Genomic DNA, 13225 nt, shown 5'->3' with positions numbered 1-13225 from the left:
GAGATTCAAGTTCTAGCAGCAAGTGTTCATTCAGGCTAAGAACAGCACACTTGTGATTTTCTGGATATATACAGTGCAAATAGCATTCGCATCTGTTCCCAGACAGTACAGTGTATTGGACTGAAGAGAAGCTCCTGTTTTACTCAGTTTCCAATACTGAGTTGAACTAGATATGCCCCGTTTGTGTAGGAAGCACAGTTCTTTTGTTCTGAGCTAGCTCACTTATGGGCCCTATAGGAAACACAGTAGAGGGAAAGAATTCTGTTTTCTCTAAAACAGAGTGTTTTTCTTGCATGGCACACTAGGGTTCAATTAAAATTCCTAAATGGAGTTGAAACACGTTGAGAATCAAGTTCTAGCAGCAAGTGTTCATTCAGGCTAAGAACAGCACACTTGTGCTTTTCTGGCCATATACAGTGCAAATAGCATTCGCGTCTGTTCCCAGACAGTACAGTGTATTGGACTGAAGAGAAGCTCCTGTTTTACTCAGTTTCCAATACTGAGTTGAACTAGATATGCCCCGTTTGTGTAGGAAGCACAGTTCTTTTGTTCTGAAGTAGCTCACTGTACGTGCCCTATAGTTAACACAGCAGAGTGAAAGAATGCTGTTTTCTCTAAAACAGAGTGTTTTTCTTGCATGGCACACTAGGGTTCAATTAAACTTCCTAAACGCAGTGGAATCACGTTGAGATTCAAGTTCTAGCAGCAAGTGTTCATTCAGGCTAAGAACAGCACACTTGTGCTATTCTGGCCATATACAGTGCAAATAGCATTCGCGTCTGTTCCCAGCCAGTACAGTGTATTGGACTGAAGAGAAGCTCCTGTTTTACTCAGTTTCCAATACTGAGTTGTACTAGATATGCCCCGTTTGTGTAGGAAGCACAGTTCCTTTGTTCTGAGCTAGCTCACTTATGGGCCCTATAGGAAACACAGTAGAGTGAAAGAATTCTGTTTTATCTAAAACAGAGTGTTTTTCTTGCATGGCACACTAGTGTTCAATTAAACTTCCTAAACGGAGTTGAAACACGTTGAGATTCAAGTTCTAGCAGCAAGTGTTCATTCAGGCTAAGAACAGCACACTTGTGCTATTCTGGCCATATACAGTGCAAATAGCATTCGCGTCTGTTCCCAGCCAGTACAGTGTATTGGACTGATGAGAAGCTCCTGTTTTACTCAATTTCCAATACTGAGTTGAACTGGATATGCCCCGTTTGTGTAGGAAGCACAGTTCTTTTGTTCTGAGCTAGCTCACTGTACGTGCCCTATAGGAAAAACAGTAGAGTGAAAGAATGCTGTTTTCTCTAAAACAGAGTATTTTTCTTGCATGGCACACTAGGGTTCAATTAAACTTCCTAAACGGAGTTGAATCACGTTGAGATTCAAGTTCTAGCAGCAAGTGTTCATTCAGGCTAAGAACAGCACACTTGTGATTTTCTGGATATATACAGTGCAAATAGCATTCGCATCTGTTCCCAGACAGTACAGTGTATTGGACTGAAGAGAAGCTCCTGTTTTACTCAGTTTCCAATACTGAGTTGAACTAGATATGCCCCGTTTGTGTAGGAAGCACAGTTCTTTTGTTCTGAGCTAGCTCACTTATGGGCCCTATAGGAAACACAGTAGAGGGAAAGAATTCTGTTTTCTCTAAAACAGAGTGTTTTTCTTGCATGGCACACTAGGGTTCAATTAAAATTCCTAAATGGAGTTGAAACACGTTGAGAATCAAGTTCTAGCAGCAAGTGTTCATTCAGGCTAAGAACAGCACACTTGTGCTTTTCTGGCCATATACAGTGCAAATAGCATTCGCGTCTGTTCCCAGACAGTACAGTGTATTGGACTGAAGAGAAGCTCCTGTTTTACTCAGTTTCCAATACTGAGTTGAACTAGATATGCCCCGTTTGTGTAGGAAGCACAGTTCTTTTGTTCTGAGCTAGCTCATTGAACGTGCCCTATAGGAAACACAGTAGATTGAAAGAATGCTGTTTTCTCTAAAACAGAGTGTTTTTCTTGCATGGCACACTAGGGTTCAATTAAACTTCCTAAACGGAGTTGAATCACGTTGAGATTCAAGTTCTAGCAGCAAGTGTTCACTCAGGCTAAGAACAGCACACTTGTGCTTTTCTGGCCATATACAGTGCAAATAGCATTCTCGTCTGTTCCCAGCCAGTACAGTGTATTGGACTGAAGAGAAGCTCCTGTTTTACTCAGTTTCCAATACTGAGTTGAACTAGATATGCCCCGTTTGTGTAGGAAGCACAGTTCTTTTGTTCTGAGCTAGCTCACTTATGGGCCCTATAGGAAACACAGTAGAGGGAAAGAATTCTGTTTTCTCTAAAACAGAGTGTTTTTCTTGCATGGCACACTAGGGTTCAATTAAAATTCCTAAATGGAGTTGAAACACGTTGAGAATCAAGTTGTAGCAGCAAGTGTTCATTCAGGCTAAGAACAGCACACTTGTGCTATTCTGGCCATATACAGTGCAAATAGCATTCGCGTCTGTTTTCAGCCAGTACAGTGTATTGGACTGAAGAGAAGCTCCTGTTTTACTCAGTTTCCAATACTGAGTTGATCTAGATATGCCCCGTTTGTGTAGGAAGCACAGTTCTTTTGTTCTGAGCTAGCTCACTGAACGTGCCCTATAGGAAACACAGCAGAGTGAAAGAATGCTGTTTTCTCTAAAACAGAGTGTTTTTCTTGCATGGCACACTAGGGTTTAATTAAACTTCCTAAAGGGAGGTGAATCACGTTGAGATTCAAGTTCTAGCAGCAAGTGTTCATTCAGGCTAAGAACAGCACACTTGTGATTTTCTGGATATATAGAGTGCAAATAGCATTCGCATCTGTTCCCAGACAGTACAGTGTATTGGACTGAAGAGAAGCTCCTGTTTTACTCAGTTTCCAATACTGAGTTGAACTAGATATGCCCCGTTTGTGTAGGAAGCACAGTTCTTTTGTTCTGAGCTAGCTCACTTATGGGCCCTATAGGAAACACAGTAGAGGGAAAGAATTCTGTTTTCTCTAAAACAGAGTGTTTTTCTTGCATGGCACACTAGGGTTCAATTAAAATTCCTAAATGGAGTTGAAACACGTTGAGAATCAAGTTCTAGCAGCAAGTGTTCATTCAGGCTAAGAACAGCACACTTGTGCTTTTCTGGCCATATACAGTGCAAATAGCATTCGCGTCTGTTCCCAGACAGTACAGTGTATTGGACTGAAGAGAAGCTCCTGTTTTACTCAGTTTCCAATACTGAGTTGAACTAGATATGCCCCGTTTGTGTAGGAAGCACAGTTCTTTTGTTCTGAGCTAGCTCATTGAACGTGCCCTATAGGAAACACAGTAGATTGAAAGAATGCTGTTTTCTCTAAAACAGAGTGTTTTTCTTGCATGGCACACTAGGGTTCAATTAAACTTCCTAAACGGAGTTGAATCACGTTGAGATTCAAGTTCTAGCAGCAAGTGTTCACTCAGGCTAAGAACAGCACACTTGTGCTTTTCTGGCCATATACAGTGCAAATAGCATTCTCGTCTGTTCCCAGCCAGTACAGTGTATTGGACTGAAGAGAAGCTCCTGTTTTACTCAGTTTCCAATACTGAGTTGAACTAGATATGCCCCGTTTGTGTAGGAAGCACAGTTCTTTTGTTCTGAGCTAGCTCACTTATGGGCCCTATAGGAAACACAGTAGAGGGAAAGAATTCTGTTTTCTCTAAAACAGAGTGTTTTTCTTGCATGGCACACTAGGGTTCAATTAAAATTCCTAAATGGAGTTGAAACACGTTGAGAATCAAGTTGTAGCAGCAAGTGTTCATTCAGGCTAAGAACAGCACACTTGTGCTATTCTGGCCATATACAGTGCAAATAGCATTCGCGTCTGTTTTCAGCCAGTACACTGTATTGGACTGAAGAGAAGCTCCTGTTTTACTCAGTTTCCAATACTGAGTTGATCTAGATATGCCCCGTTTGTGTAGGAAGCACAGTTCTTTTGTTCTGAGCTAGCTCACTGAACGTGCCCTATAGGAAACACAGCAGAGTGAAAGAATGCTGTTTTCTCTAAAACAGAGTGTTTTTCTTGCATGGCACACTAGGGTTTAATTAAACTTCCTAAAGGGAGGTGAATCACGTTGAGATTCAAGTTCTAGCAGCAAGTGTTCATTCAGGCTAAGAACAGCACACTTGTGCTTTTCTGGCCATATACAGTGCAAATAGCATTCGCGTCAGTTCCCAGCCAGTACAGTGTATTGGACTGAAGAGAAGCTCCTGATTTACTCAGTTTCCAATACTGAGTTGAACTAGATATGCCCCGTTTGTGTAGGAAGAACAGTTCTTTTGTTCTGAGCTAGCTCACTTACGGGCACTATAGGAAACACAGTAGAGTGAAAGAATGCTGTTTTCTCTAAAACAGAGTGTTTTTCTTGCATGGCACACTAGGGTTCAATTAAACTTCCTAAACGGAGTTGAATCACGTTGAGATTCAAGTTCTAGCAGCAAGTGTTCATTTAGGCTAAGAACAGCACACTTGTGCTATTCTGGCCATATACAGTGCAAATAGCATTCGCGTCTGTTCCCAGCCAGTACAGTGTATTGGACTGAAGAGAAGCTCCTGTTTTACTCAGTTTCCAATACTGAGTTGAACTAGATATGCCCCGTTTGTGTAGGAAGCACAGTTCTTTTGTTCTGAGCTAGCTCACTGAACGTGCCCTATAGGAAACACAGTAGAGTGAAAGAATGCTGTTTTCTCTAAAACAGAGTGTTTTTCTTTCATGGCACACTAGGGTTCAATTAAACTTCCTAAACGGAGTGGAATCACGTTGAGATTCAAGTTCTAGCAGCAAGTGTTCATTCAGGCTAAGAACAGCACACTTGTGATTTTCTGGATATATACAGTGCAAATAGCATTCGCATCTGTTCCCAGACAGTACAGTGTATTGGACTGAAGAGAAGCTCCTGTTTTACTCAGTTTCCAATACTGAGTTGAACTAGATATGCCCCGTTTGTGTAGGAAGCACAGTTCTTTTGTTCTGAGCTAGCTCACTTATGGGCCCTATAGGAAACACAGTAGAGGGAAAGAATTCTGTTTTCTCTAAAACAGAGTGTTTTTCTTGCATGGCACACTAGGGTTCAATTAAAATTCCTAAATGGAGTTGAAACACGTTGAGAATCAAGTTCTAGCAGCAAGTGTTCATTCAGGCTAAGAACAGCACACTTGTGCTTTTCTGGCCATATACAGTGCAAATAGCATTCGCGTCTGTTCCCAGACAGTACAGTGTATTGGACTGAAGAGAAGCTCCTGTTTTACTCAGTTTCCAATACTGAGTTGAACTAGATATGCCCCGTTTGTGTAGGAAGCACAGTTCTTTTGTTCTGAGCTAGCTCATTGAACGTGCCCTATAGGAAACACAGTAGATTGAAAGAATGCTGTTTTCTCTAAAACAGAGTGTTTTTCTTGCATGGCACACTAGGGTTCAATTAAACTTCCTAAACGGAGTTGAATCACGTTGAGATTCAAGTTCTAGCAGCAAGTGTTCACTCAGGCTAAGAACAGCACACTTGTGCTTTTCTGGCCATATACAGTGCAAATAGCATTCTCGTCTGTTCCCAGCCAGTACAGTGTATTGGACTGAAGAGAAGCTCCTGTTTTACTCAGTTTCCAATACTGAGTTGAACTAGATATGCCCCGTTTGTGTAGGAAGCACAGTTCTTTTGTTCTGAGCTAGCTCACTTATGGGCCCTATAGGAAACACAGTAGAGGGAAAGAATTCTGTTTTCTCTAAAACAGAGTGTTTTTCTTGCATGGCACACTAGGGTTCAATTAAAATTCCTAAATGGAGTTGAAACACGTTGAGAATCAAGTTGTAGCAGCAAGTGTTCATTCAGGCTAAGAACAGCACACTTGTGCTATTCTGGCCATATACAGTGCAAATAGCATTCGCGTCTGTTTTCAGCCAGTACAGTGTATTGGACTGAAGAGAAGCTCCTGTTTTACTCAGTTTCCAATACTGAGTTGATCTAGATATGCCCCGTTTGTGTAGGAAGCACAGTTCTTTTGTTCTGAGCTAGCTCACTGAACGTGCCCTATAGGAAACACAGCAGAGTGAAAGAATGCTGTTTTCTCTAAAACAGAGTGTTTTTCTTGCATGGCACACTAGGGTTTAATTAAACTTCCTAAAGGGAGGTGAATCACGTTGAGATTCAAGTTCTAGCAGCAAGTGTTCATTCAGGCTAAGAACAGCACACTTGTGATTTTCTGGATATATAGAGTGCAAATAGCATTCGCATCTGTTCCCAGACAGTACAGTGTATTGGACTGAAGAGAAGCTCCTGTTTTACTCAGTTTCCAATACTGAGTTGAACTAGATATGCCCCGTTTGTGTAGGAAGCACAGTTCTTTTGTTCTGAGCTAGCTCACTTATGGGCCCTATAGGAAACACAGTAGAGGGAAAGAATTCTGTTTTCTCTAAAACAGAGTGTTTTTCTTGCATGGCACACTAGGGTTCAATTAAAATTCCTAAATGGAGTTGAAACACGTTGAGAATCAAGTTCTAGCAGCAAGTGTTCATTCAGGCTAAGAACAGCACACTTGTGCTTTTCTGGCCATATACAGTGCAAATAGCATTCGCGTCTGTTCCCAGACAGTACAGTGTATTGGACTGAAGAGAAGCTCCTGTTTTACTCAGTTTCCAATACTGAGTTGAACTAGATATGCCCCGTTTGTGTAGGAAGCACAGTTCTTTTGTTCTGAGCTAGCTCATTGAACGTGCCCTATAGGAAACACAGTAGATTGAAAGAATGCTGTTTTCTCTAAAACAGAGTGTTTTTCTTGCATGGCACACTAGGGTTCAATTAAACTTCCTAAACGGAGTTGAATCACGTTGAGATTCAAGTTCTAGCAGCAAGTGTTCACTCAGGCTAAGAACAGCACACTTGTGCTTTTCTGGCCATATACAGTGCAAATAGCATTCTCGTCTGTTCCCAGCCAGTACAGTGTATTGGACTGAAGAGAAGCTCCTGTTTTACTCAGTTTCCAATACTGAGTTGAACTAGATATGCCCCGTTTGTGTAGGAAGCACAGTTCTTTTGTTCTGAGCTAGCTCACTTATGGGCCCTATAGGAAACACAGTAGAGGGAAAGAATTCTGTTTTCTCTAAAACAGAGTGTTTTTCTTGCATGGCACACTAGGGTTCAATTAAAATTCCTAAATGGAGTTGAAACACGTTGAGAATCAAGTTGTAGCAGCAAGTGTTCATTCAGGCTAAGAACAGCACACTTGTGCTATTCTGGCCATATACAGTGCAAATAGCATTCGCGTCTGTTTTCAGCCAGTACAGTGTATTGGACTGAAGAGAAGCTCCTGTTTTACTCAGTTTCCAATACTGAGTTGATCTAGATATGCCCCGTTTGTGTAGGAAGCACAGTTCTTTTGTTCTGAGCTAGCTCACTGAACGTGCCCTATAGGAAACACAGCAGAGTGAAAGAATGCTGTTTTCTCTAAAACAGAGTGTTTTTCTTGCATGGCACACTAGGGTTTAATTAAACTTCCTAAAGGGAGGTGAATCACGTTGAGATTCAAGTTCTAGCAGCAAGTGTTCATTCAGGCTAAGAACAGCACACTTGTGCTTTTCTGGCCATATACAGTGCAAATAGCATTCGCGTCAGTTCCCAGCCAGTACAGTGTATTGGACTGAAGAGAAGCTCCTGATTTACTCAGTTTCCAATACTGAGTTGAACTAGATATGCCCCGTTTGTGTAGGAAGAACAGTTCTTTTGTTCTGAGCTAGCTCACTTACGGGCACTATAGGAAACACAGTAGAGTGAAAGAATGCTGTTTTCTCTAAAACAGAGTGTTTTTCTTGCATGGCACACTAGGGTTCAATTAAACTTCCTAAACGGAGTTGAATCACGTTGAGATTCAAGTTCTAGCAGCAAGTGTTCATTTAGGCTAAGAACAGCACACTTGTGCTATTCTGGCCATATACAGTGCAAATAGCATTCGCGTCTGTTCCCAGCCAGTACAGTGTATTGGACTGAAGAGAAGCTCCTGTTTTACTCAGTTTCCAATACTGAGTTGAACTAGATATGCCCCGTTTGTGTAGGAAGCACAGTTCTTTTGTTCTGAGCTAGCTCACTGAACGTGCCCTATAGGAAACACAGTAGAGTGAAAGAATGCTGTTTTCTCTAAAACAGAGTGTTTTTCTTTCATGGCACACTAGGGTTCAATTAAACTTCCTAAACGGAGTGGAATCACGTTGAGATTCAAGTTCTAGCAGCAAGTGTTCATTCAGGCTAAGAACAGCACACTTGTAATTTTCTGGCCATATACAGTGCAAATAGCATTCGCGTCTGTTCCCAGACAGTACAGTGTATTGGACTGAAGAAAAGCTCCTGTTTTACTCAGTTTCCAATACTGAGTTGAACTAGATATGCCCCGTTTGTGTAGGAAGCACAGTTCTTTTGTTCTGAGCTAGCTCACTGAACGTGCCCTATAGGAAACACAGTAGAGTGAAAGAATGCTGTTTTCTCTAAAACAGAGTATTTTTCTTGCATGGCACACTAGGGTTCAATTAAACTTCCTAAACGGAGTTGAATCACGTTGAGATTCAAGTTCTAGCAGCAAGTGTTCATTCAGGCTAAGAACAGCACACTTGTGCTATTCTGGCCATATACAGTACAAATAGCATTCCCGTCTGTTCCCAGACAGTACAGTGTATTGGACTGAAGAGAAGCTCCTGTTTTACTCAGTTTCCAATACTGAGTTGAACTAGATATGCCCCGTTTGTGTAGGAAGCACAGTTCTTTTGTTCTGAAGTAGCTCACTGTACTGCCCTATAGTTAACACAGCAGAGTGAAAGAATGCTGTTTTCTCTAAAACAGAGTGTTTTTCTTGCATGGCACACTAGGGTTTAATTAAACTTCCTAAAGGGAGGTGAATCACGTTGAGATTCAAGTTCTAGCAGCAAGTGTTCATTCAGGCTAAGAACAGCACACTTGTGCTTTTCTGGCCATATACAGTGCAAATAGCATTCGCGTCTGTTCCCAGCCAGTACAGTGTATTGGACTGAAGAGAAGCTCCTGATTTACTCAGTTTCCAATACTGAGTTGAACTAGATATGCCCCGTTTGTGTAGGAAGCACAGTTCTTTTGTTCTGAGCTAGCTCACTGTATGTGCCCTATAGGAAACACAGTAGAGTGAAAGAATGCTGTTTTCTCTAAAACAGAGTGTTTTTCTTGCATGGCACACTAGGGTTCAATTAAACTTCCTAAACGGAGTTGAATCACGTTGAGATTCAAGTTCTAGCAGCAAGTGTTCATTTAGGCTAAGAACAGCACACTTGTGCTATTCTGGCCATATACAGTGCAAATAGCATTCGCGTCTGTTCCCAGCCAGTACAGTGTATTGGACTGAAGAGAAGCTCCTGTTTTACTCAGTTTCCAATACTGAGTTGAACTAGATATGCCCCGTTTGTGTAGGAAGCACAGTTCTTTTGTTCTGAGCTAGCTCACTGTACGTGCCCTATAGGAAACACAGTAGAGTGAAAGAATGCTGTTTTCTCTAAAACAGAGTGTTTTTCTTGCATGGCACACTAGGGTTCAATTAAACTTCCTAAACGGAGTGGAATCACGTTGAGATTCAAGTTCTAGCAGCAAGTGTTCATTCAGGCTAAGAACAGCACACTTGTAATTTTCTGGCCATATACAGTGCAAATAGCATTCGCGTCTGTTCCCAGACAGTACAGTGTATTGGACTGAAGAAAAGCTCCTGTTTTACTCAGTTTCCAATACTGAGTTGAACTAGATATGCCCCGTTTGTGTAGGAAGCACAGTTCTTTTGTTCTGAGCTAGCTCACTTACGGGCCCTATAGGAAACACAGTAGAGTGAAAGAATGCTGTTTTCTCTAAAACAGAGTGTTTTTCTTGCATGGCACACTAGGGTTCAATTAAACTTCATAAACGGAGTTGAATCACGTTGTGATTTAAGTTCTAGCAGCAAGTGTTCATTCAGGCTAAGAACAGCACACTTGTGCTATTCTGGCCATATACAGTGCAAATAGCATTCGCGTCTGTTCCCAGCCAGTACAGTGTATTGGACTGATGAGAAGCTCCTGTTTTACTCAGTTTCCAATACTGAGTTGAACTGGATATGCCCCGTTTGTGTAGGAAGCACAGTTCTTTTGTTCTGAGCTAGCTCACTGTACGTGCCCTATAGGAAAAACAGTAGAGTGAAAGAATGCTGTTTTCTCTAAAACAGAGTATTTTTCTTGCATGGCACACTAGGGTTCAATTAAACTTCCTAAACGGAGTTGAATCACGTTGAGATTCAAGTTCTAGCAGCAAGTGTTCATTCAGGCTAAGAACAGCACACTTGTGATTTTCTGGATATATACAGTGCAAATAGCATTCGCATCTGTTCCCAGACAGTACAGTGTATTGGACTGAAGAGAAGCTCCTGTTTTACTCAGTTTCCAATACTGAGTTGAACTAGATATGCCCCGTTTGTGTAGGAAGCACAGTTCTTTTGTTCTGAGCTAGCTCACTTATGGGCCCTATAGGAAACACAGTAGAGGGAAAGAATTCTGTTTTCTCTAAAACAGAGTGTTTTTCTTGCATGGCACACTAGGGTTCAATTAAAATTCCTAAATGGAGTTGAAACACGTTGAGAATCAAGTTCTAGCAGCAAGTGTTCATTCAGGCTAAGAACAGCACACTTGTGCTTTTCTGGCCATATACAGTGCAAATAGCATTCGCGTCTGTTTTCAGCCAGTACAGTGTATTGGACTGAAGAGAAGCTCCTGTTTTACTCAGTTTTCAATACTGAGTTGAACTAGATATGCCCCGTTTGTGTAGGAAGCACAGTTCTTTTGTTCTGAGCTAGCTCAATGAACGTGCCCTATAGGAAACACAGTAGATTGAAAGAATGCTGTTTTCTCTAAAACAGAGTGTTTTTCTTGCATGGCACACTAGGGTTCAATTAAACTTCCTAAACGGAGTTGAATCACGTTGAGATTCAAGTTCTAGCAGCAAGTGTTCATTCAGGCTAAGAACAGCACACTTGTGCTTTTCTGGCCATATACAGTGCAAATAGCATTCTCGTCTGTTCCCAGCCAGTACAGTGTATTGGACTGAAGAGAAGCTCCTGTTTTACTCAGTTTCCAATACTGAGTTGAACTAGATATGCCCCGTTTGTGTAGGAAGCACAGTTCTTTTGTTCTGAGCTAGCTCACTTATGGGCCCTATAGGAAACACAGTAGAGGGAAAGAATGCTGTTTTCTCTAAAACAGAGTGTTTTTCTTGCATGGCACACTAGGGTTCAATTAAACTTCCTAAAAGGAGTTGAATCACGTTTAGATTCAAGTTCTAGCAGCAAGTGTTCATTCAGGCTAAGAACAGCACACTTGTGCTATTCTAGCCATATACAGTGCAAATAGCATTCTCGTCTGTTCCCAGCCAGTACAGTGTATTGGACTGAAGAGAAGCTCCTGTTTTACTCAGTTTCCAATACTGAGTTGTACTAGATATGCCCCGTTTGTGTAGGAAGCACAGTTCTTTGGTTCTGAGCTAGCTCACTGAACGTGCCCTATAGGAAACACAGTAGAGTGAAAGAATGCTGTTTTCTTTAAAACAGAGTGTTTTTCTTGCATGGCACACTAGGGTTCAATTAAACTTCCTAAACGGAGTGGAATCACGTTGAAATTCAAGTTCTAGCAGCAAGTGTTCATTCAGGCTAAGAACAGCACACTTGTGATTTTCTGGCCATATACAGTGCAAATAGCATTCGTGTCTGTTCCCAGACAGTACAGTGTATTGGACTGAAGAGAAGCTCCTGTTTTACTCAGTTTCCAATACTGAGTTGAACTAGATATGCCCCGTTTGTGTAGGAAGCACAGTTCTTTTGTTCTGAGCTAGCTCACTTATGGGCCCTATAGGAAACACAGTAGAGGGAAAGAATTCTGTTTTCTCTAAAACAGAGTGTTTTTCTTGCATGGCACACTAGGGTTCAATTAAAATTCCTAAATGGAGTTGAAACACGTTGAGAATCAAGTTGTAGCAGCAAGTGTTCATTCAGGCTAAGTACAGCACACTTGTGCTATTCTGGCCATATACAGTGCAAATAGCATTCGCGTCTGTTTTCAGCCAGTACAGTGTATTGGACTGAAGAGAAGCTCCTGTTTTACTCAGTTTCCAATACTGAGTTGAACTAGATATGCCCCGTTTGTGTAGGAAGCACAGTTCTTTTGTTCTGAGCTAGCTCACTGAACGTGCCCTATAGGAAACACAGTAGAGTGAAAGAATGCTGTTTTCTCTAAAACAGAGTATTTTTCTTGCATGGCACACTAGGGTTCAATTAAACTTCCTAAACGGAGTTGAATCACGTTAAGATTCAAGTTCTAGCAGCAAGTGTTCATTCAGGCTAAGAACAGCACACTTGTGCTTTTCTGGCCATATACAGTGAAAGTAGCATTCGTGTCTGTTCCCAGCCAGTACAGTGTATTGGACTGAAGAGAAGCTCATGTTTTACTCAGTTTCCAATATTGAGTTGAACTAGATATGCCCCGCTTGTGTAGGAAGCACAGTTCTTTTGTTCTGAGCTAGCTCACTTACGGGCCCTATAGTTAACACAGAAGAGTGAAAGAATGCTGTTTTCTCTAAAACAGAGTGTTTTTCTTGCATGGCACACTAGGTTTCAATTAAAGGTCCTAAACTGAGTTGAATCACGTTGAGATTCAAGTTCTAGCAGCAAGTGTTCATTCAGGTTAGAACAGAACACTTGTGCTATTCTGGCCATATACAGTGCAAATAGCATTCGCGTCTGTTCCCAGCCAGTACAGTGTATTGGACTGAAGAGAAGCTCCTGTTTTACTCAGTTTCCAATACTGAGTTGAGCTAGATATGCCCCGTTTATGTACGAAGCACAGTTCTTTTGTTCTGAAGTAGCTCACTGTACGTGCCCTATAGAAACCACAGTAGAGGGAAAGAATGCTGTCTTCTCTAAAACAGAGTGTTTTTCTTGCATGGCACACTAGGGTTCAATTAAACTTCCTAAACAGAGTTGAATCACGTTGAGATTCAAGTTCTAGCAGCAAGTGTTCATTTAGGCTAAGAACAGCACACTTGTGCTATTCTGGCCATATACAGTGCAAATAGCATTCGCGTCTGTTCCCAGCCAGTACAGTGTATTGGACTGAAGAGAAGCTCCTGTTTTACTCAGTTTCCAATACTGAGTTGAACTAGAT

This window comes from Peromyscus maniculatus, chromosome 11 (genome assembly GCF_049852395.1).
Source record: "Peromyscus maniculatus bairdii isolate BWxNUB_F1_BW_parent chromosome 11, HU_Pman_BW_mat_3.1, whole genome shotgun sequence".
In the NCBI taxonomy this organism is placed as follows: Eukaryota; Metazoa; Chordata; class Mammalia; order Rodentia; family Cricetidae; genus Peromyscus; species Peromyscus maniculatus.
The sequence above is the reverse complement of the archived record's forward strand: the minus strand, read 5'-3'. Positions refer to the sequence as shown.